The sequence below is a fragment of the Lissotriton helveticus genome, chromosome 8 (genome assembly GCF_964261635.1).
Source record: "Lissotriton helveticus chromosome 8, aLisHel1.1, whole genome shotgun sequence".
Lineage (NCBI taxonomy): Eukaryota > Metazoa > Chordata > Amphibia > Caudata > Salamandridae > Lissotriton > Lissotriton helveticus.
The window spans coordinates 996,139,026-996,161,192 of NC_136069.1; positions in this window are offsets into that span (position 1 = coordinate 996,139,026).

Sequence of the window (22,167 nt, forward strand, 5' to 3'; positions counted from 1 at the left end):
TTTTCTTTCAGTGACCCATAAGTAACCAGACCCTCCTTCCTTTCCATACACCTGTTACATTGTGCCTTTCAAACCACCTTGTCTTTGTGTGCTAGTTTTTGCATGCCGCCGTCATGTGTTCACTCATTCCTGCTGCTGCCTCCCCTGCAGCACCAAGTGCCCTGAATCTGCAACACACATGTCTCCCAGATGCTCCTCCCTCCACCCCTTCTTAATGCAGGCAGCAGCTTGTCAGTGCCTCTGTTGCATCACCTCCGTGCCAAAGGCAGGACCGTCAGCGCCTGCAACGTGCACAGTGCAAGACCCTCTGGTCCGTCCATGACGCAGGTAACACAACAGACTCATGCTCCAGCCACCCTCCAAACAGTGAAAACCAGACAATCATCCACCTGCTATCAGGTAACACCTAAGCGCACCCATGACAGCTTTGCAGGCTGTGTGTGCAACTCCTACTGCCAACACCGCGCTGCCCCGCACAACAGACCATGTCCGTACAACCAGGTCATGTGCCTCCTACTGCACACCAGCTACATCCACCAGCACGCCATTGGTCTCTGTTACCTCATCAACACAACAGCCCCACACATCGCCTTGATTACAGTAACCTGGTTGAACGCATCTTCAGCACACTACTTCAACATTGCCATCACAGACGGATACAAGATCACCCGCAGGGATCGCACCAACAATTCAGGAGGATGAATTGAAATTCTTTCTGAAGTACACCCTGAGAGTCGGAAACAACACCAAGGACACACTCAGCATTGTCTAACTTCTGCACTTCAAGTTTCACACCAACCCCCTGACCACCCTCAGTCTAACTATCATCTCCAGATCTCCAGGCCTACACCCACAATTCTGCTAAGCCATCGACAATTATATTAATAGTCATTTATTGAGCGCACATCTAACCCAACGGGGTGTCCCAGCGCTGTAGTGTGCCGAAAATGAGGCAGCATATGGTGGAGCAACTAATCAAGCAGGCTAAATAGCCAGATGTTAAGGGTTTTGCAAGACTCACATTCAGACAGAATCATACTAAGCGGAAGAGGTAGCTTAGTCCAACATTGGGTGGTTCCTACCTGAAAGGTTTCACCTCCTGATCTAGGTTTTGCAAACCAAGGACCAATGAGCAAGTGCTTTTCATTGGAACGTAGAGATCGTTATTGACAATAGGGACGGAGGCTCCTCCTAAAGTAGACCGGACCACGGCCTTGTCCTGCCCTGAAGGCGAGTGTCAGCGCATTGAAATCTATTCGTGTAGCCATGAGCAGCCAATGAAGAAGTCTAAGATACGGGGAGATATGTTGTCAAAGTGGGACTCCACATACCAGGTGGGCAGCAGCGTTTTGGACCGTCTGTAGTATACGGAGCAAGCCTAGTGTGAGACCCACGTATGAGCCTTTCGCATAGTGTAAATGGGAGGTGATCAGTGCGTGAACCACCATTAAAGGGTTACATTGTGCAGATAGTTAATAAATCTCTTGATGATTTAGATCTTGCCAAAACAAGCGGCACACGCCTCTTGTACCTGTGTGGCAAGGGATAGCTGATTGTCCCATCTAACTCCCAGATTCCTGGATTCCTGACCAAGTCCTTGAGTGCTGGAGCAATGGCCAGTTCCTCTGGCCACCACAGATTTGAAGAGAGGGCAGAAGGTTGGTTAATAAAATAGGACCTAGGTGTTATCTGGATTAAGTTTCAAGAAATTGTGGTCCATCCAGGCCGCAAAAATGTAGAGACAATTTTTGAGTGGGTCAAAATTTGCCGCACACACAGCATTTAAGGTGAATAGAAGCAGAAGATCATCAGCATATAATATGATTTTGACTTCAGACATGGCAATAGATTCAGCCAGCGGGGTTAGGTAAATATTAAAAGTCAAAGGGCTCAGAGCAGAGCCCTGCAGCACGCCCCTCGTCAGTGGTTTGACTGGGGAGATGAATGGATAGGTCCGGACCTGCTGTGTGCGGTCAGATAGTAAGGTCGATATCCAGTTCAGCACTGAGCCCCCCACGCCTATGGTCTTAAGACAGTTCAGAAGAATGGGATGGTCGATGGGGTCAAATGCTGTAGAAAAGTCTAACTGCACCAACACCACCATGGAACCTCCGTCGACCGCCCAGCGCATAGAGTCGGCCATTTCAATGAGGGCCAACTCCGTACTATAGCAGGAATGGAAGCTGGATTGTGAGTTGTGAAAGAGGGTATTATCTTCAACAAAGGCCATCAATTGCTGCCAGAATACATTCACTGAAATCTTGGCCAGAGCTGGTAAAAGAGAGTTAGGTCTATGATTGCAAGGAGATTCAGGATCTGCGTTGGCTTTCCTTAAGATGGGCAGGAGAAACGTGTGTTTCCACGCATCCGGATTAGAGCACAATCTGAGGGAAAGGTTCCAGATGGCTTTTAAATGGTGATTGTGAATCTTTGAAAGGATGTTGTATTGCTTGGCGGGCAAGGGGTCAGTAGAGGAACCGGATTTACACATCTGCAATTCAAGAAGAGAGGCTTCCTCAGAAATTGTGGCAAAATCTGAGACCACAGAGCTGGGAAACGACTTTACGGATTGGTCCTCAGACATTGGACAACTACATCAGCACGCAGGCCCTCACCTATACAGACTACATGGGTCAGGGGGACAGCAACTCCCGGCTGGAGGAAAACCACACCACCATCCTGCATTGGTACATCAAAATTTGCATCCAGTTGTTCAAAAAACAGCACACTGCACCACACTCCGCTACAGATCCACCAAAAAAGCTTGACCTGAGTCAACACAAACAAGCTGTGTGGCATCCTCACACAGGACACTCCAACCAACTACACCGCCACACCCTGCAACCGCACACACTGGATCAGCAACTGATCCAACACTCTTGCCACATTGTCGGACTTTCCTGTGAAGCACAACAACAGTTAAGCCACCAGGGAGAAGGCAGACCTACTGGACTCATACAGGTCTAGCCGGACTCATGTGCAAACCTTGTAAAACAAACAACCATCATTTACCTTTGAGCCCTGAAATCCTCCACATACAGACATCACCATATCATCAGCACGGACAAGAGGACAACCTTCAGGTATAGCCTAGGCACCAACACATTCAACATGAATGACCTCATCAGCATTGTGAGTGAACTATCTAACCCCAGCTCTCCATCCAAGAGACATCCCACCCTTGCAAGGCGAAGGGGATCCCTTTCAACTTACTACCACTCCAAGCTCGTGGACGTACACGAAAGCCTCGCCACACAGAGGCAGACAGCGCTTTTTTCCACAGGACATACCCCCCTCAGGTCCTGGATTCCCGTCAGCAGCAAAGACACCACCCGGCTCATGTACACCATCCAATCCAGCTCTCCATCAGGAGCCTTCCCACACAACATCTCAATCACAGCATACACCATCCTTGAAGCCCACATCCGGCACGTCATGAATGTCTCCTTTGAGTATGCCACTTTCCATGGGAGCTGGCGGCATGCAGAAACCCAGGCCCTTCTTTGACAATGGACGTCAGTACCGCAGGATGTCCTGGAACATCACCCTGCTTGCCTACCCGGCAAATGTCATCAAGAAGCCAGTCAAGGAGCAGCTGACCATCTCCCTCCAAGCAAACATCTCCAGGCAACCCGCCCAGACCATCTTCCACAGTAATTACCCCACTGCAACAGCCCTCATTGCCACCACCAACGACATCTTGGACCCTGCTCAACAATGGTGAGACCACCACCCTCACCCCATGGACTGCTCAACGGCATTCAACACCATGTGCTCCCACACTGTCAGATCACACATCTCCAACACTGGGATCCACAGGAATACCCAGGATGAAATTGCCAAGTACCTCCCCAGCAAGGCCCAGGGAGTCGGCATCCCACCTTCGTCACGTAGTACACTGGGGTCATCGGGCCCAGGCCTCATCTCTCATCGTGACAATCTACAATGTCACCATGACCCCCCTCTCCAACATCACATGTGCACACGACCACATCATCATGTCCTGTGCCATTGACACCCAGCTGCTCCTCACCCTCACCAAAGACCCAGCCACTCCCAGATCCAACATTCAAGAAGGCATGAGGTGCATTGACAACTGGATGAACATGAGCCACATGAGGCTGGACTTGGACAAGACTGAGCTCATCATCTGAGGAACGTCCCCTTACGGCTGGGACAACTCCTTGTGTAACACCGGCCTGGGCAGCGCACAAGCACACAGTAGCCACGCACGCAAGCAGGTGCTCATCGTACACTCCTCGCTCACAATGACCATGGAAGTCAACACCATCACTACTCCATGCTGCAAGTCCCTCCGCATGCTGCAAATGATCTTCAGATAGATCCACTCCTAGTCAAGACAGACAGTCAACCAGGTCCACGACACCAGCTGGGTAAACTACGGCAACACCCTCTACGCAGGAACAAGAGCTAGACTCCAGGAGGACTTGTGCACTTCCAGGGTGCATGCGCACACCTCATCCTCAACATCCCCTGCCACAGCCACATGACCGCCCACCTGAGATACCTACAATAGTCTCACTGTCAACTGCGAGATCGCCTTCATACTCCTCAGCCACACTCAGTAGGCACTCCACAACTCCAGCCCCAAAGGCGAACATGGACGTCTCCCATCCAACACCCCATTGCCCCAACTCCGTCCAGCCACCCTTGCCCTGGGAACCATTCATCACATCCACAGTACAACTGCATGCGGGAGATAGTTCTCCCACATCACCAAACAAACCTGGTACTCCCTCCCTGGGCACCTCCACATGAGCCATGACCTCTACACCTTCATGAAACTCTTCCAAAACTGTCTGTCAGAGCAGTATGGCAACCCCCCCCTCAGCAAATTGAAACCATCACTGGTGACTATTGCGCTCCATATATGTATTTGATGATACATTGAGACCTATGTGTGTCCTCAACTGGACTCAGATCCCAGTGTATTGATGGCTTGAGTTTGTTCCACACTCTGGCATACTTTGACATATCCCCACACGTATGTTGTTGACTCATGTAAAAAGACGGCAACATCAAATTCTATTGTGTTTGTTTTGTTTATTTATCAATCTTGTGCGGGAAACGTGAGTATGTGCTAGGTGCTGTACAAAAATGCTGGGAATCCAAAGTTCACAGAGGGAGATGTGATGCCTTGCAGTTTGAGTCAACAGAGTCCAGACCACAGTGCTTGGCGTCATTGTTCAGACTGCAACCAGCAAGTCCATGTGGGAGAGTAGGACAGTCAATAAGGTGATGCTGTTGCACACAGAGGCAAGATGCCAGACCAGGTGACCTGGGAGATGCACATGGCCCACTGCCTCTCACTATCTTTTCCGTGGACAACCCAGCTTCCTTTGGGGACCCTCATATGCAGGCCTTGACGATGCATGGGATGCTCCCTCGGACGATTCCCCCTCCTCCTCCCTCCCTGTGCCTGTTGGCATACTTCGCCTCGATGTTTCTTGCCTGGTGACACAGGGAGGGTGCTGCATGTTGTCAGCAATCCGACGGGGTGAATGACTTATGTCCCTCTGCACTGCCAAGAGCTCATCCAGTCTTGCCTCCATCCATCCTTGGTGTTCTTGTTGACCGGCGTGTTGCTCGGCCTGCAGGTTTTTGATTTCTGTGAGGGCCCCCACTACCTGGCTGAACTCCCTGGTGTCCCGCCGGTATGCCTCCATGATGTTTCGTAGTTCAGACATACCGGGCCCTGCAGCTGGCTGGTCAGGTTCTTGCCTCCGCCTGGTGCTACTCCCACCACCCCTGCCCACATGAGCCTGGCCTGCCGTTGTGGGCACATCGGGTCGACGGGACCCCTGAGGGATGGCAGTGGTGGTGTTGTCTGCCACCTCCTGGGTACCCGGCGAACCTTGTCCCTCATTGTCAGACTGGCTCAGTTGTGGAGTGTGGGCAGGGCTCCGAGATGTCTGCTGGGATGTGGCAGGAATGGGTGTGGTGGTTGGCGCAGATGTCCCTGATCCAGCTGCTGCACGGGTTTGGGCTCCAGAGGTGCCAGGTTGGTCGGGGTCATCCATGGAGTGGTGAGAGGCATCGCTGTTGGTGTGATCAGGGTCCTGCGTAGCCTGGGACTGTGATTCATCTCCCCACTCATTGGGGGTAGGTTCAGCATTTTGCCCTGTGAGTGTGAGAGACAGACAATGTTAATGCAATTTAATGCAACATCCGGTTTTCATATACATTGTCGTTGGCACTGTTCGACCTGGTAGTTGTCTATGCTTTGGATTGTTCTCAATGTTCACGTGTGGATGGGTATGTTGTGGGGTCAGATTGATCTGTGCTCAGGAGTCATTGACATGTGAGTGACTATTTACAAAGACTGGCACAGCCATGCATCTCAGCAGGGATTTGCCAGTCATTGTGCACCACAGCTATGCCATCATGGATGCAACACATTTACACTGCGGATCACCATGGTGAAAAAACGGCACAGCTGAGTCACGCATCTGTGCCATAGAAGTGGCACATTGCTGGAGTTGTGTCGCCGGCGCAACACAGATCCAGCAATGCTCTGTGTGGCCCTATCTGCATAATGCTGCGTCAATCCTTACGCCTGCTTCAGGCATGCACTGGGTTTTGAGGCAGCATGTGCATAAAAGAGACTGAGTGAAATCTTTAAGATTTCACTCAGCCACATTTGGGAGGTGTTGCTGTGCCGTGACGGCCACCCACCACCCACCCCCCTGTGGTAGCAAGCCCTAGCCAGGCCTACTAGTGCAAGGGATTCACCCTGCTCTGCTTAGAGTCCTTAGACAAATAATAAGAAGTTGGCACAGAAACAGGAATAGAAAAGACAGAGTTTATTAACCTCAAGAGGTGGAACTACATTCACACAACACCCTTCGGTATAGTATGAGGTAGCACACTGACTAGAAGGAGCTTGGTCCTTTTATACCCACACAGGGGCTGAAATGAAGGCGGTACAAGGCACAGAGTGTTGGTTTCAAATACATATAAGGTCATACAGAAAGTGTGCTAGCAACAAGTGGGAAGGGCTGACAGTTAGCTAATTCTGGTTGACACATCTAGACAGTTACAAGTTGGAGACAGCTGCATGCTCAACTGAGCATGTGCAAAGCAGAAGAGGATAAATATATCTTGTCTCTAGGCAGATTTCAAGAGCAGTTAACAGGAATGTAGGACAGAGCACATGGCAAACAAAATGGCCGACAGCAATACAAAATGGATTCCGTAAACGGACGAGATAGTCTCTAAATACAAGATGTCTTCTGCTAATGCTTAACCTAATCATTGCTAAATTACGACAGACGGCCCTTTCAGCATTTGCTGAAGACATTCGTCTATCTGGGGTAATCTAAATCTGCATCCTGTATATTAATGTTCATCATTTCAGTAACTTCACTATTTAACATTTGTTGTTCTATTGCAATATTTCTTTTGGCAGGTGTACAAGCAGTGATGCACATCGAGCAAATCATGGGACCACATTGTATACAAGTACAGCATGTAAATAGTATCACCAGTAGTATACATAGAACAGTCAGTAGCGTCCAGCCCCAAGTAACAAAAAGTGTCCATATCCAGTTTGAAAATGCCCATGTACCAGTCTCTGGGTGAATGTCTGCAGCAATCTTATGCAGCTTAGAGATTGCGTCATAAACTGAAGGTGAGTGGTCAGGTATAAAGACGCAGCAACTGCTACCGATGATGCGGCATGCACCACCTCGATCAGCCAAAATCAAGTCGAGCACCATCCTATTTTGGAGTGCTACAATTCTTGCAATTTGCAGTTCTTCTGTAATGTTCCCAAGTGCCATAGCTGTCTGATTGGTGACAGCTTCCACTACACGAGTCAATTGTCTGATCTTTCTGCTATTCAATACAGCACCTTCAAAGAAGAACAAACCCAAATTGAAATCGACATATTTTTGCAGAGCGGTGTCTGTCTGGTCAATCTCGTCAGTGCTTGTTGTCCGTTTAAATCTATTTTTAGAAATATCATTGTACAGTTTCAGGTCAAATTGATATGAAGCAGGTGCTAAAAACACAGGTGGTAACAAAAATGATATGTAGCATGCCCCTGACCATCCAACAGGTAATTGATAATATCCTTTTATTACCAGACACAAAGTAGGTGTTGTGCGACGATGTAAAACTACTATTATTCATGCCCTCAATGTTTAGTACAGAAATACATTCACTTTGTCCTATGGGAATTCTCCCAACACTGCCAATACATAAATCTGCTTTTGCTCTGGTTACAGAAATCACAAAGGGTCCAATGTTCTTCATATTCCTCACATTTGTGAAGACATATGGTGTCGAAATATTGTCCGGTTGGTATTCATCCCATTCCCATTTAGTCCCTTTAGCTTGAGGATATCCATCTTTATTTTGGTAGCATTCTTTATTTAATTGAAAAATTATTCCACCTACTGAAGGCTTCCCATAAGCAAACAAAAGGGCATACCAAGCTTAATATGAACCATTATGGGAAAACGGTAGAGGAATAAAAGGTGTTCCTCCTTTCTTCTGGTGTGCAGGTATCATCCCACATACCCAACAATTGGTAGTATTTGTAGCATTATGGGTATGATGCAACATCTGGATGAATGTGTTATTCAGATAGGATTTTTGATGTTTCTGCTCATGATAAGGAATAGTATTGAAACGATGCTCCAGTGGAGCTGGAGTAGTTGCAACAAAAAGCTGTCGAGCAGGAACTGCTTTCTCAATGAAACAAGTGGTTGTTGCCAAAACCACCAGGGCAACAACAAACCCTACAGCACAAATCATGTTCCTATTCATTTCAATGACAACGATGCTCGATCTTTCTAAGAACCTGTTGAAAACAATCATTGGAGCTCTTATCCCTTGGGTAGCCATTGATTTCTTCACCACGGGCCAAGACGGGTGTCACTACACTAATGCAGGGCTGATACCCCCATGCCTCATTATTGGCTCTCCGTTTCACAAACCCAGGGCGGTAGCTCAACCAGTCTCGTTCAAAACTGCAGATTCTTTCCTCGGTCTCGAATTGTATCGCGATGTTCCAGGAATCGTGTGGTCCGGGAAGACTTCCGTAGACTCGTCAGATGAGATAGCTTGACCCTTTTCCGTCTCTAGAATCTCTCGATGGTCGGTCAGCACAGTAGGTTCCACCAAGGCGGGCGAATCGAGCTTGCAGTGTGTGAAATGGAGCCAGTTCTTTCTGTTCGTCACTCGAACCGCTGTCCTTGTAGCCAACAGCACCTGCTTGGGACCTCGCCACCTCGGACCCAAGCTGTTCGATCTGTCGAATGCTTTTATCATCATGTGATCACTGGGACGGAGGTCATGGGTCTCACCTGTAGATCTGTCAGGAAGAGCTTCTCGAACCTGTTGATCAATAGAGGTCAAACTGTTGGTTAACTGTGTCAAATAATCATTCAACAGAACACAAGGTACATCGTGTATGGGGCGTGACTTAGGAACTCCCCAAATGTTCTTCCAAATACTACCTCATACAGTGTAAGACCTGATTGTGAGTGTGGTACTGATCTTATGGATAACAGTGCCAAAGGCAATGCATCCGGCCACTTTAGGGACGTGGATGCCAGTATTTTCGCCAGCTTCAATTTTAAGGTAGCATTATACCTTTCCGCCAAATAATCATTCAACAGAACACAAGGTACATCATGTATGGGGCATGGCTTAGAAACTCCCCAAATGTTCTTCCAAATACTACCTCATACAGTGTAAGACCTGATTGTGAGTGTGGTACTGATCTTTTGGATAACAGTACCATAGGCAATGCATCCGGCCACTTTAGGGACATGGAAGCCAGTATTTTCACCAGCTTCAATTTTAAGGTAGCATTATACCTTTCCACCAATCTTGCTGATTGTGGGTGGAAGACTGTATGAAATTTCTGTTTGATCCCTAACCCTTTCAGGACATGCTCAACAACTTGCCCAATGAAATAAGGTCCGTTGTCACTCCACAAAATTTTACAAACACCATACCTAGGAACAAATTCCTTCAGAAGCACCTTTGGTGTGATAAGAGCAGTGTTATCCTTTGTAGGGTACGCCTCTATCCATTTACTGAAGGCACATACCACCACTAGGACATATTTTAGATTATTGCAGCGTTCAAGTTGGATGTAATCCATCTTCAAAACTTCAAAAGGTGCAGTTGGTGTAGCAAACCCTCCTGTAGGAGTTCGTGTCCCTTTTCCAGGATTGTACTGCCAACAGATCAAACAGGACTGTACCACTCTTTTAGCTGTGCTGGGAATTTCAGGATGCGCCCAGACTTGTGTAAGCAAGTTAGTTATTGTTAGAGCTCCAACATGTGCCAGCCCATGTGCCAATTGAACCATAGGTTGTAAATAGGCTGCAGGCAATTTCCATTTATTCATTTCTTTGTTACGCCAACAACCCTCATCGTATAACATTCCTTCTTTGGACCACTGCTCAAGGTCTTCCACAGAGGCAGATCTCTGTATATCCAATAATTCCTCTCTAGCATCATGCCAAGGCACAGTTTGTGATTTTACTACGTACATAGATGTAGTGCTTCGCTGTATTGCAGTTTCACGAGCTACACGATCTGCAACGGCATTTCCTTGTCCTATTTTGTCAGTGATCTTCTTGTGTGCGCTACACTTCATAATGGCAACTTTCTTCGGATATGTAAGTGCAGTCAAGAGATTATGTACTAATTCTCCGTGCATTATCTGCATACCGTGGGATGTAAGAAAGTCTCTTTCCTTCCAGAGTAGGCTAAAATCATGAACCACTCCAAAAGCATAGCGGCTATCCGTGTAGATGTTCACACATAAGTACTAAGCTCACATGCTCGTGTCAAAGCTATTAGTTCAGCTGGTTGAGCCAACTTCTGTGGTATGCGAGCTGTTTCTACTACTGTTTCAAGTGTGGTGATGCATATGCAGCTGAGGTTGTGCCATCCTGTAACTTTAAACAGGACCCATCAACCCACAGCTCCCCATCAACATCTGGAAGGGGCGTATCTTGCAAATCAATGCAATCCTTTGTCTGTTCCTCAGTAAGGAATATACAATCATGAGACTCCTTTGATTGAGACTGAGTCACAGGATATGGCAACAAAGTGGCTGGGTTTAGTGTAGCACATCTCTTCAATGTAATATGAGGTGCTAACAGTGTCAATTTGTATCCTGTCAAGCGAGCACCGCACGAACAACAGGACCAAGGACTGCAGAAAAATATGCACAGGGACGCTGCTTGTCACCATGTGTCTGTACTAAAACTCGCAATGCACATCCATCTTTCTCGTGTACATAGAGTGTAAAAGCTTTCGTATAATCTGGTGTGCCTAACACTGGTGCAGAGCAAAGAGCTTGTTTCAACTGTCGAAAGGCATTTTGACATTCATCTGTCCAAGGAAGAGGAATCGGAGTGTTCTTAGTCAAAAGTGCTAGCAATGGTTTAACAATGTGTGAAAAACCCAATATCCATTGCCTACAAAATGAAGTTAAACCAATAAATGCACAGACATCTTTCTGTGTGGAAGGTACTGGAGTGTCTAGAATTGCTTGAATGCGATCTGATGTCAGTGCACGGCCCTCCTTAGACAGAAGGTGTCCTAAATAGGTCACCCTCGGTCTACGATATTGCAATTTCTTCTGTGATACTTTATGGTGATGTGTCGCAAGAAAAAAAGTAAGGACAAAGTAAATTTTTCACACTGCTCAGGTGTATAAGCTGCCAACAAGATGTCATCGACACATTGTATGAGAGCTACTCCTTCAGGCAAAATAAAGGAATCGAGTTGTCTTTTTAAGGCTTGACTATAGATACTCGGACTCTCAGTGTATCCTTGAGGAACTCTACAAAATCTGTATGATCTGTTATTTAAAGTGAAACCGAACAAATATCGGCTATCAGGATGAATAGGAATCGAGAAGAAAGCGTTCTTCAAATCCACTACTGAAAATGTAGTTGCTGTTGGAGGGACCTGGGTAAGCAATGTTGTTATGTCAGACACTACAGGGTACTGTGGTACTACAATCTTGTTGACTTCTCTCAAATTAATGATAAATCTATAAATCTTAGTGTCAGTATCTTTTTTCAAAATGGGAAGAATCGGACTGTTGCAGACATTATAAGGAACTTCTTCCACCACTCCCACCGTATTCAAATCTTGTACAATAAGTGTAAGTACTTCCTTTCCTTCTCGAGAAATTTTATACTGAGGGAATCTCAGCAGTATAGCACCCTCCTTGACACTAATATGTACTGGTGGAATAACCATTTGTCCTACATCGGTAGCTGAAGTAGCCCACAAGGTACTAGGGAGTGAAGCTAGTTCAATATCCTCTTTAACAATACAGGATCTCTCAATCATGGGGTGGTTGTCATTTAAAATAACCCGTACTCCTTCCGGAGAACATCGTATCGTGGCCCTGATATATTTGAGCATGTCAAGACCCACAATGTTGTCTGGTGTATTTGGAGAAAGCCAAAATGGACATGGAGCAGTAAACTTATCAATATAAAAGAACAATTCCCTTGAACAAGGTCATTCACATAAACACCATGAATAAGGAAAAAACTGTGACTATAACAACTGGATAAAGGTTAAAAAAACTCTCAAATTTTATTGTATACAATGAGGTTAAAAAATGCAGAAAACAAAGTTGACTGCTTAACACAGGTTAAAAAAAGTTAAAAATGACAATCCATATTCAATATTGACCAGCAATATTGCTGAAAAAAAGACAGAAAAAACAGTAAGACATACAAATATTGCAATACACGGTATGTGTTCAAATGTTCTTTTTGGAACAGCGGTGTTGTGCAGATAGAATATTATTCTGTCAACAGCGATGTATGAACCATGAATCACACTGTACTAAGGCGTCGACGCGTTTCGGTGGTTTGTTGAAATTGTATCCACCTTTATCAAGACCAAGATTCTATTTCTGTCGTACTTTACAAATGTTCCTAAAGGATAGATACACAGTGGAATTAATAACATGGCAATAGACTCGTTATTAGAATAAGCTTCTTTACATTTTCATAAAAACTATGTTGTTCACATTAGTTGTCTAATCTTTACATTGCGTCTCTAAGTGCAGATTTCATAACATCATAAGAGAGCTACACGATCATAACACATTGTACAATTCAGATCTGACATAAGTTTTAGCAAGAAGGATCTGTCTTTTATATTGGTACTGCGGACAGCCTGCAAGCATGGTAAAGGCCCAGGGATCTACTAGTCTGGGGGCTGAGAGGACATGGTAGATTCCTACTATCTGTTACCAGGTAATTTATTTTACCCTGTATATTGACAGGACCGTGTGATATTTATAACTCGTGGTTTAACCCGCCTCGTTAACGATGGACATTCACCCAATGCCACTTAATGAGTGGGAATAATTAGTTAAACTCATTATTGAAAGTAAAGATCACCTCTTGTTTATCTCATCGGTACAAAGGGATGACTTTCATATGCCAGAAATGCATAAACGTATAAATTTACCTCTGCAATTTGAGGACCGATGTAGAATGTTAGTGCGGTCGTCCTCTGTAAAGACGTTATTGCTCAGACCGAGGTTATTCGTGGAGGGTTTTCGAGTTTTGACTTTTGTTAATATCCCTGGTGGGAAAATACACATGGTGATGTACAGGGGGGAAAAAAGGGATTACCCTCTTTCTATATGATGGCTGTGATATTTTCCGCTCATGCTTAAATTGTACCTATTTGATTTAAATTTTTACCTTGTCTTTGGTTTGTTTGGAGTTTATGACAGGGTGGGTCGGGTTTGGTATCAAATAACGATCCTTCTGCCTCTGTTGAAATGACTTCTATTCTAGTATTGCTGTTGAGTCTACCTGCAATTCGATACCATAAGATGAATTAGTTATTAGAGGAGCAGTAAACTTATCAACATGGAGTGCAAGTGGTTGTGACAATGGGCTAAGTGTGGATGTTCCATCGAAACCTATCGATGTAATAGTTAAGCCAGACAGGGGAGCCCTTGGAATCAAGTGTTTAGACAAGGCGCTACGAGTAGCTCCTGTATCAACCAGAAACTGATCAGTAGAACCCAAAACATGTGCTGTAACATAGGGACCCTTCTGATCTACTGGAACTTCAACTGATTCCTTTCCCCATCCTAGGCAATCCTATGCATAAGCAGAATCTTGCAAATTAGACAGCTCATAGTTGGACATTTGATATTGAATCCGTCTGTCAAAAGTATTAGCCCCCTCTTGTCCACGTGTATTAGCATCAAACCTAGCACGATCATTTGTATTTCCTCTAGGCCCTGAATATCCTGAACAATTTCTCATTTGTCCCCGACCACGTGAACCCTGCTGACCACGTAGCACTGGACAATTAGAAATCCAATGTCCGAATTGTCTGCAATACTCACACTGATCAACAGAAAAATCTACATGAGGATAGGGAGGAAAAGACAAACCATAAGATCCACGTCCACCTCTATTATTACCTCTAGAGGGTGGACCATAAGCTTGAGCCATCATAACCTTTGTTTTTAACTCTTTAGTTTTTTTATCCTCCTTACTTTTCGCTTCTAATTCTTGACGTTCATAATACTGAGTCATAGTTAGGAGAGAAAGGAGCCATAGTTAGGAGAGAAATAGCTAGTCGCCTTTAGGCGACTAGCTATTTCTAGCAAAAGGTTTCTGACATATTTATCGACAAACAGATGCCTACCCGTGTCATTTGTCAATGACTGACCACTAAAATGGTGGAATGCTTCTTCAAAGCGTGTGAAGAAGTCTGAAACGGATTAATCTATCTTTTGCTTACAAGACGCTAACATAGTCCAATCTATCTTTTTAGGGGGGATAATCGTCTTTAATTCAACCAAGATAGCTGCTGGAAGATCTAAAATTAGCTGACACGGTTTTTGTGCAGGTTCTCTATCTTTATCTAATTGTTCTATATCTGTCCACAATGCCCCAAATATCACACGATCATCAACTTTACGCACAGTTCTCCACATATCAGGCGGTAATATTAATCCAAAAAACAAATCAATGTCAGACAAAGTCATAGTACAAGAACTAATAGCACCCTCAATTCCTTCATAAAAAGCTGTTGGATTCTTTCGCGGATCAGGCAATGCATTTTTAAGAGCCATGACATCTGCTCTATTCCAAGGAGTGTAAACCCAATTATAAATAAAATACCCTTTCGCGTCAATAGAAGTCTTATCATCACTTGTACCTGTTCCTTTAGGAGGAACATATAAAGGTGCGGCTTCCGCATAGGTTTCACATTTACAACATTCTTATCTGTTTTGAGCGTCGGAGCTCGTAGCATGTTGATTCGAGATGTTTGTGCAGCTACGGCGGCTGCCTATTTCTCCTCCCGCAAACGGACTGCTTCATCGCGTAGTTTAACCAAGCGTCTGATCGTGTCAGCCACCTGGGAGAAGACAAAAGAACCTTCACGTAATTGCTTACAATCAGCTGCTATATCATCTGGCTCTACTTCCACCGAATATTTCCTAAATAGCTCAAGAACCTCTCCAGCAAATATCTCAGTGAAATATTTGTGTTCCCTTTCCGACCAATTCTGAATAGTATCTAAGATTTCAGAAGCAGTATTAGTACTACGATCGGCTTTACACGCCGCAGATCTAATCTGAGAGGAACGTTCGGTATTTAACATTGAGCGAGTGTCTCGCGCTTTATCCTGCTCCGTAAGAGAGTCCTCATCTGACTCATCAGGAGCAGAGGGAAGAGTAGGTGGACAGTGATCTAATAAGAGAGAATCATCTTGGGGTTTATTAAGAATAGGATAAAGAGGCCTACAAATAGCGTATTGGCCATTTACCTGTAACTGACGCTCCCTATCTTCCCTCTCTTTAATTTCTTAAATCTCTTTATTTTTCATTTCTAATGCTTTTGCATGCACACTTTTACGCTGTTCTTTTTCTATCAAGGCCGGTTCACGCTTCATTCGCTCACGCACTTCTTTCTCTCACATTCGCACACAGTCAAACATGTCTTGCCTAGCCTTTCCCTTGAACATCCGTTGCTCCACATACTGAATCTTTCGCAAATCAAATGACCCATGCATAGGCCAACGCAACTCAGGATCCTTGCGGGTGTATTTATTCCTCAATGTGCTGTACATTATGGACAAAATACCATATTTAATATACATGTCCCTATTAGGCGTCCCCTCCGGGGGGGGGGGGCCGGTTGTGCTTCATCAATTCTCAAATTGGTACCACTACAAAAGCAACACATCTTACGAAGTGTGCTGGAAACAGGCATGCCAAAAATAGTGCAAAATATGCAGTGTTATAATCAAAAGTAGCGCTTAAAGTACTCTTCGTACGTTGCGTCGTTCAAATTTTCTTAGAAGTAGAGAAAAATCTCCTTATTACCTGCCTATATGTATTGCAACACATATATATACATATTCATAGGACGAGTTCAATATTTGGCCAATTCCATAAACAAATGCCACAGTAAGCGTTTCTAAACTACCTTACCAATCCAAGGCGTCAAACTTACAGCAAGTGCCGCAAAATGGCTCCTACCAATCAAATGGTGTCCAGGTTCCTACTGCCAAGTTCTCAAATCGACCAAACGGTCACTGCACGGCGAATCAACAGAAGAGATCTCAGTCGAGGACCGGCGCCACCTGGATGGTGAGATCAGAAAGAAAGGGAAAACGCAGTGGATGCCAAGACTCAGGTCTCCTCTGGTAGTGATCACGTCCAAAGCGGGATTCCAATCCTTCGTCTCGACCAGTCCTTCGGGCATCCGAGTCGCCGATGAGCCCTACGTTGGGCGCCAATTTGTGGTAGCAAGCCCCAGCCAGGCCTACTAGTGCAAGGGATTCGCCCTTCTCTGCTTAGAGTCCTTAGACCAATAATAAGAAGTTGGCACAGAAACTGGAATAGAAAAGACAGAGTTTATTAAACCTCAAGAGGTGGAACTACATTCACACACCCTTCGGTATAGTATGAGGTAGCACACTGACTAGAAGGAGATTGGTCCTTTTATTCCCACACAGGGGCTGAAATGAAGGCGGTACAAGGCAGAGAGTGTTGGTTTCAAATACATATAAGGTCATACAGAAAGTGTGCTAGCAACAAGTGGGAAGGGCTGACAGTTAGCTAATTCTGGTTGACACATCTAGACAGTTACAAGTTGCAGATAGCTGCATGCTCAACTGAGCATGTGCAAAGCAGAAGAGAATAAATATATCTTGTCTCTAGGCAGATTTCAAGAGCAGTTAACAGGAATGTAGGACAGAGCACATGGCAAACAAAATGGGCGACAAAAAACAAAATGGATTCCGTAAACGGTCAAGATAGTCTCTTAATACAAGATGTCTTCTGCTAATGCTTAACCTAATCCTTGCTAAATTACGACCCCCCCCCCCCCCGGGACCAGTACACCTACTTCTGGCACAGGGCTTTAGAATGTGGCACATCTCCCAGATGCATCACCTTGTAAATACCCAGCACCATGGCGCAACTTTTGTGCGTCCGCTGCGTCACAAAGGTGAAGCAACGGCGTTGTGAAAGAAGCTCAAGGGACTTGTGAATCAGCACCGTGCATTTTTTGCTTAGATGCTTCATCAGCTCTGTATTCATTTTGTTGTGTTACATGACGATTGTGACAGTGGGGCACTCCATTGCCTGTCCCAGGAGGCTATGTTTATGTAAGGGGTGTATGTGATAGCCCGTGCTGGTAGTTGGAGTCTGATTTGGAACTGGGCGTCCCTCGTGGTGTGGCTGTCCCCCCATGGAGCATGCTGCCATGACAGTGGTTGTTAGTTCCTGTCCAAGATATTTGACCTTGTTGTTCTGGTGTTAGTGTTTGCACTGGTCACAGGAGGGCCTTGTGCTGCCTACACCAGGGCCCAGTGTCAGCTATCTTGTCAGTACTTTGCCACTCCCTGTGCATTGAGCATGGTGCATGGGTGTGTACCTGGGCCGTATGGGATGAGTGCATTTGGCCATGGGCGTACACAGAAATGTTGATAGAGGTGGCCACATTTTTAGCTTCATCACCATCCCCCTTGCACCCTCCTCCCCTCCCCATTTCACCATTCTCACCCTCTGCCTTGCACCCTTCTCACCCTCTCCCTTGCACCCTCCTCCCCTCTGCCTTGCACCCTTCTGGCCCTCCCCCTTGTACCCTTCTTCTCCTCCCCCTTGCAGCCTTCTGGCCCTCCCCCTTGCACCCTCATCCTCTCTGCCTCGCACCCTTCTCACCCTCTGCCTTGCACCTTCCTCCCCTCTGCCTTGCACAATTCTCAGCAACCCCCTTGTACCCTTCCCACACAATGGAGGGTGCTGCCACCTGGAACAATAGCACAATTTCAAAAGCATGATGGACTAGGGCCAGCCCTGACTGGGCCCACACCAGACACACTGGCGATCCGGGGGGGCCAAGAGCCACCCTTGCCCCCTCCTGCGGACGCCCTTGCAATTGCGTCTGATTTGGAGTCCCACAATGCATTTTGTGACACCCATTCTCCCAGCATACCAGACGTCCATTCTTGGGTCTGTGCTTCCTGTAGCATGGGACATAGCATGGCCTTGGTTTGTCCATGGGGCATACACATGTTAGTGGCATTAGGGTTGTTTTTGCCTGTAATTGTGGGCGACAGGCGCTTGGGGTTTGTTGTGGGCATTTTTTGTTCTTGGGGTGTGGATCCCATTACCCAATGTTACATGAGTTGTTTGTATACTCACCAGGCTCCACGACTCCTTCAATTCCATGTACTCCCACCGGTGGTAGCAGGGCCATGACCTTCTCCTCCCAGGGATGGTACTGTACTGGTCTGCGGGGACCACCACCTCCAGTGAGCTGGCTCTGGGCGTAGTCCTCGTCCATCTTCCGCTTCACCATCCTCCGCAGATCGTACCACCTGATCTGGCAATCCTTCCTGGTGCGCCTGATGGGTGCAACATAACAGAAAGATATGCCAAAACTGATATTTAAGTCTGAAACATCAAATGACATCCAGAGAAGAAAAACTATTCCAAACTGGGGTAGGCTAATTAATAGCTATTTATTCAAGATGAAGTACAAAATAATTGAATCATTTCATTCAAAAATGTTATAAACATGTAAGAAGCTAATTGGACACCGCACAATAGAATTGCAAGCACATCAACACTCAGTCAGACATATCACAGTCATACACCTCACGTACATGCATTCATACAAGAAACTACACACAATCTGGATTGGCTAATGTACCAGTGTTGGAAATAAGAAAGAGGAAACAAAAAGGGGGGACGGCTCTCTTGGTCTATATGGAATTGTACAAAACGAATTATAAAATACAGTACACTCCGAATAAATAATAACAATACAAATTCTCAAAAGAACATTTCATAAAGGTAGTGTACTCAAAACAGATTCAAATGTGGTGTCAGTCCACACTTAAAATTACAAGAGCAGACCAGATGACAGAGGCCTACGCGTTTCGAATCTCTGCAATTCGTGGGGGGATTCTCCTCAGGGCCAAGGGAATTCCTCTTCGATTCAACAAAGAACCTAGTGCAGTGTTAGAAGCTCCTATCAGTGATAGCGCTGGGTTAATGATGCCAGACCGATAAATTTATTGACGGGCGGCAGGAAACCAGTGAATCCTAAAGACCGTGTCAAAGTTGGAAGACTATTTTAACAATTGGAGGGATCTGAAGGCGTCCTTGGAGATCACGAGGAGTAAGGAGTAGTTTCTGTCCTGTAACTCCAGTTCTGTAGTAGGGGTATCTCTGTTATAGTCATAATCTAGTGAATAGTCCCGCCCATGTGCGTGGACCCCGGAACAATCAAAAATAATCTCTTACAGTGTCAAAAAATGCAGAAATGCATAGACACTTAAGAGAGAATTTAAAGACAGATAATGCAGCCTAAAAGGCTACACTGTCCAGTACTTCAACTAGAAATTCCACCATAAAAACCACAAAACAGCAAAAGCCTGTACAGATTTCCATTGCTTTAACAGCAAACTCCCTCAGGAATGATAGAGAGAAGAACCTGGACAGACAAGCCCCATAGGCTGCCATTATGTGGCTCAAAACAGGATACTGTGCCTTTAAGAGAATCTTCCAGAACCTTCTCCCAGTATCCCAGAATGCATAGCAGGTCCAACTTACTTTCAGTTCTTTTTGAAGGTGCAACACGCCAGACCTGTAGCATTCCTTAAAGGAATCTGTCTCTTTCCAACGGGGAGGAGGGAGGGCGCTTATGACTATAACAGAGATACCCCTACTACAGAACTGGAGTTACAGGACAGAAACTACTCCTTCTGTAGTAGGGGATCTCTGTGTATAGTCATAATCTAGTGAATAGAATGGCAAGCCCATCCCCACACCAAAGCGGCGGTGGAGAAAAGAGAATCAACACCACTATTGTGCGAACAGATTTCGCAGCGAAGCCTGTCCAACTTGAGCATCTGCCCTAGCATCAGTGTCCAGGCAGTAATGCTTAGCAAAGGTATGAACTGACTTCCAAGTGGCCGCCTTGCAGATTTCTGCAATCGGAACATTACGGAGCAATGCTGTCGTGGCAGCCTTGCCCCTGGTGGAATGAGCCTTAGGCTTACCTCCTAAGGTCTTATTAGCTTTTTGGTAACACAGCTGTATGCAGGACACAATCCACCTAGAGATAGACTGCTTAGAGGTCGCAAGACCCGTCCTGACTGATCCATAATTGATGAACAATTGGTCTGACCTACGAATATCACTGGTTTTATCCAGATAAAATTTCAGCACCCTCCTAACATCCAGGGAATGCAAAGACCTTTCCGCTGGAGATGAAGGATTCTGAAAGAACGTAGGTAAAGATATAGCCTGGTTGATATGAAAATCAGAAACAACCTTGGGAAGAAACTTAGGGTGAGTGCGCATAGCAACCTTAGCAGCATGAAATACAGTATAAGGTTCTTAGCAACACAACGCCTGAATTTCACTCACCCTGCGGGCCGATGTAATGGCCACGAGGAACGCCGCCTTCCAGGACAGGTGCTGCAACGAAGCCTTATTAATAGGTTCAAAAGGCTCCTTCATCAACCTGGACAGCACCACATTCAAGTCCCATGAAGGCGAAGGAAGCCTGACAGGAGGGAACACTTTCTTCAAGCCTTCTAGAAAATCCTTGATCACAGTGATCTGGAAGAAGGAAGTCTGTGAAGGGCATTTCCTGTAGGCAGTCAAAGCAGCCAGATGAACCTTAATGGAATGGACATTAAGGCCAGACTGCACCAGATGTAGCAGATATGGAAGGATGTAATCTTCCTTGCATGTCGTAGGGTCATAGTTCTTAGACTTGCACCAGATGCAAAACCTCTTCCAATTGTAAGCATAAGAAGTCCTAGTGGAAGGTTGCTTAGCCTCCTTCAGTATGTCCATACAATCCTCTGGGAGATTCAAATGGCCATATTGCACTATTTCTGGAGCCATGGCGCCAAACTCAAAGACGAGAGGTTGGGGTGCACCATCCGCCCCCCGAACTTCGTGAGAAGGTCCGGCCTGCACTGTCGTGTATTTCTATAGGTTCTGAATCAATCCCCCTATTCCTGACCCTATTCTGGTTAAACTAACTATCAAGTTAACTAACAGTCAGCCCATGAGGCAAGAAAACCCCCATGATGCAGATACCGTTATCTGACGCAGTCACACTACGGCACAGGAACGTGTTATCTGATTAGGTCATAACGCTTGAGATCTAATTAGACAAGCGACATTCCTCCAGCCCCTGATAAGGCATACGACGTTCTCATAACAAATCAAACCTATGACAACCTGGATAATCCGTGCGGCCATTGTTTTGATTTCACAGAGAACTTTAGTAAAGAATGTGCTAACGAGCAAGTCGTATGACATCTTTATTGACGTACCTATGTCCATCCTTACGTCAATCTCGGCACCTTTAAGGTATAAATATTGCCAACCTTGCCCTATGCAAACACACGCGTGGTGACAAGACGGAGCAGCCATACTTGCCGAAGCCGAGAGCAGAAGCAGACCCCGCTGGCAGCAGCCCCGCCTTCCTGACGCGCTGAGAGACGCGCTGCTATCTCAAGCCGAGAGACCCAGCACCGGCGCTTTCGGGCAGCCCTCGCAGGCAGCCTGGAATATCGAGAGCAGAGAAAGAGATACCATTCCTCATCCATCCTAACTTCCAGGTACAGAAC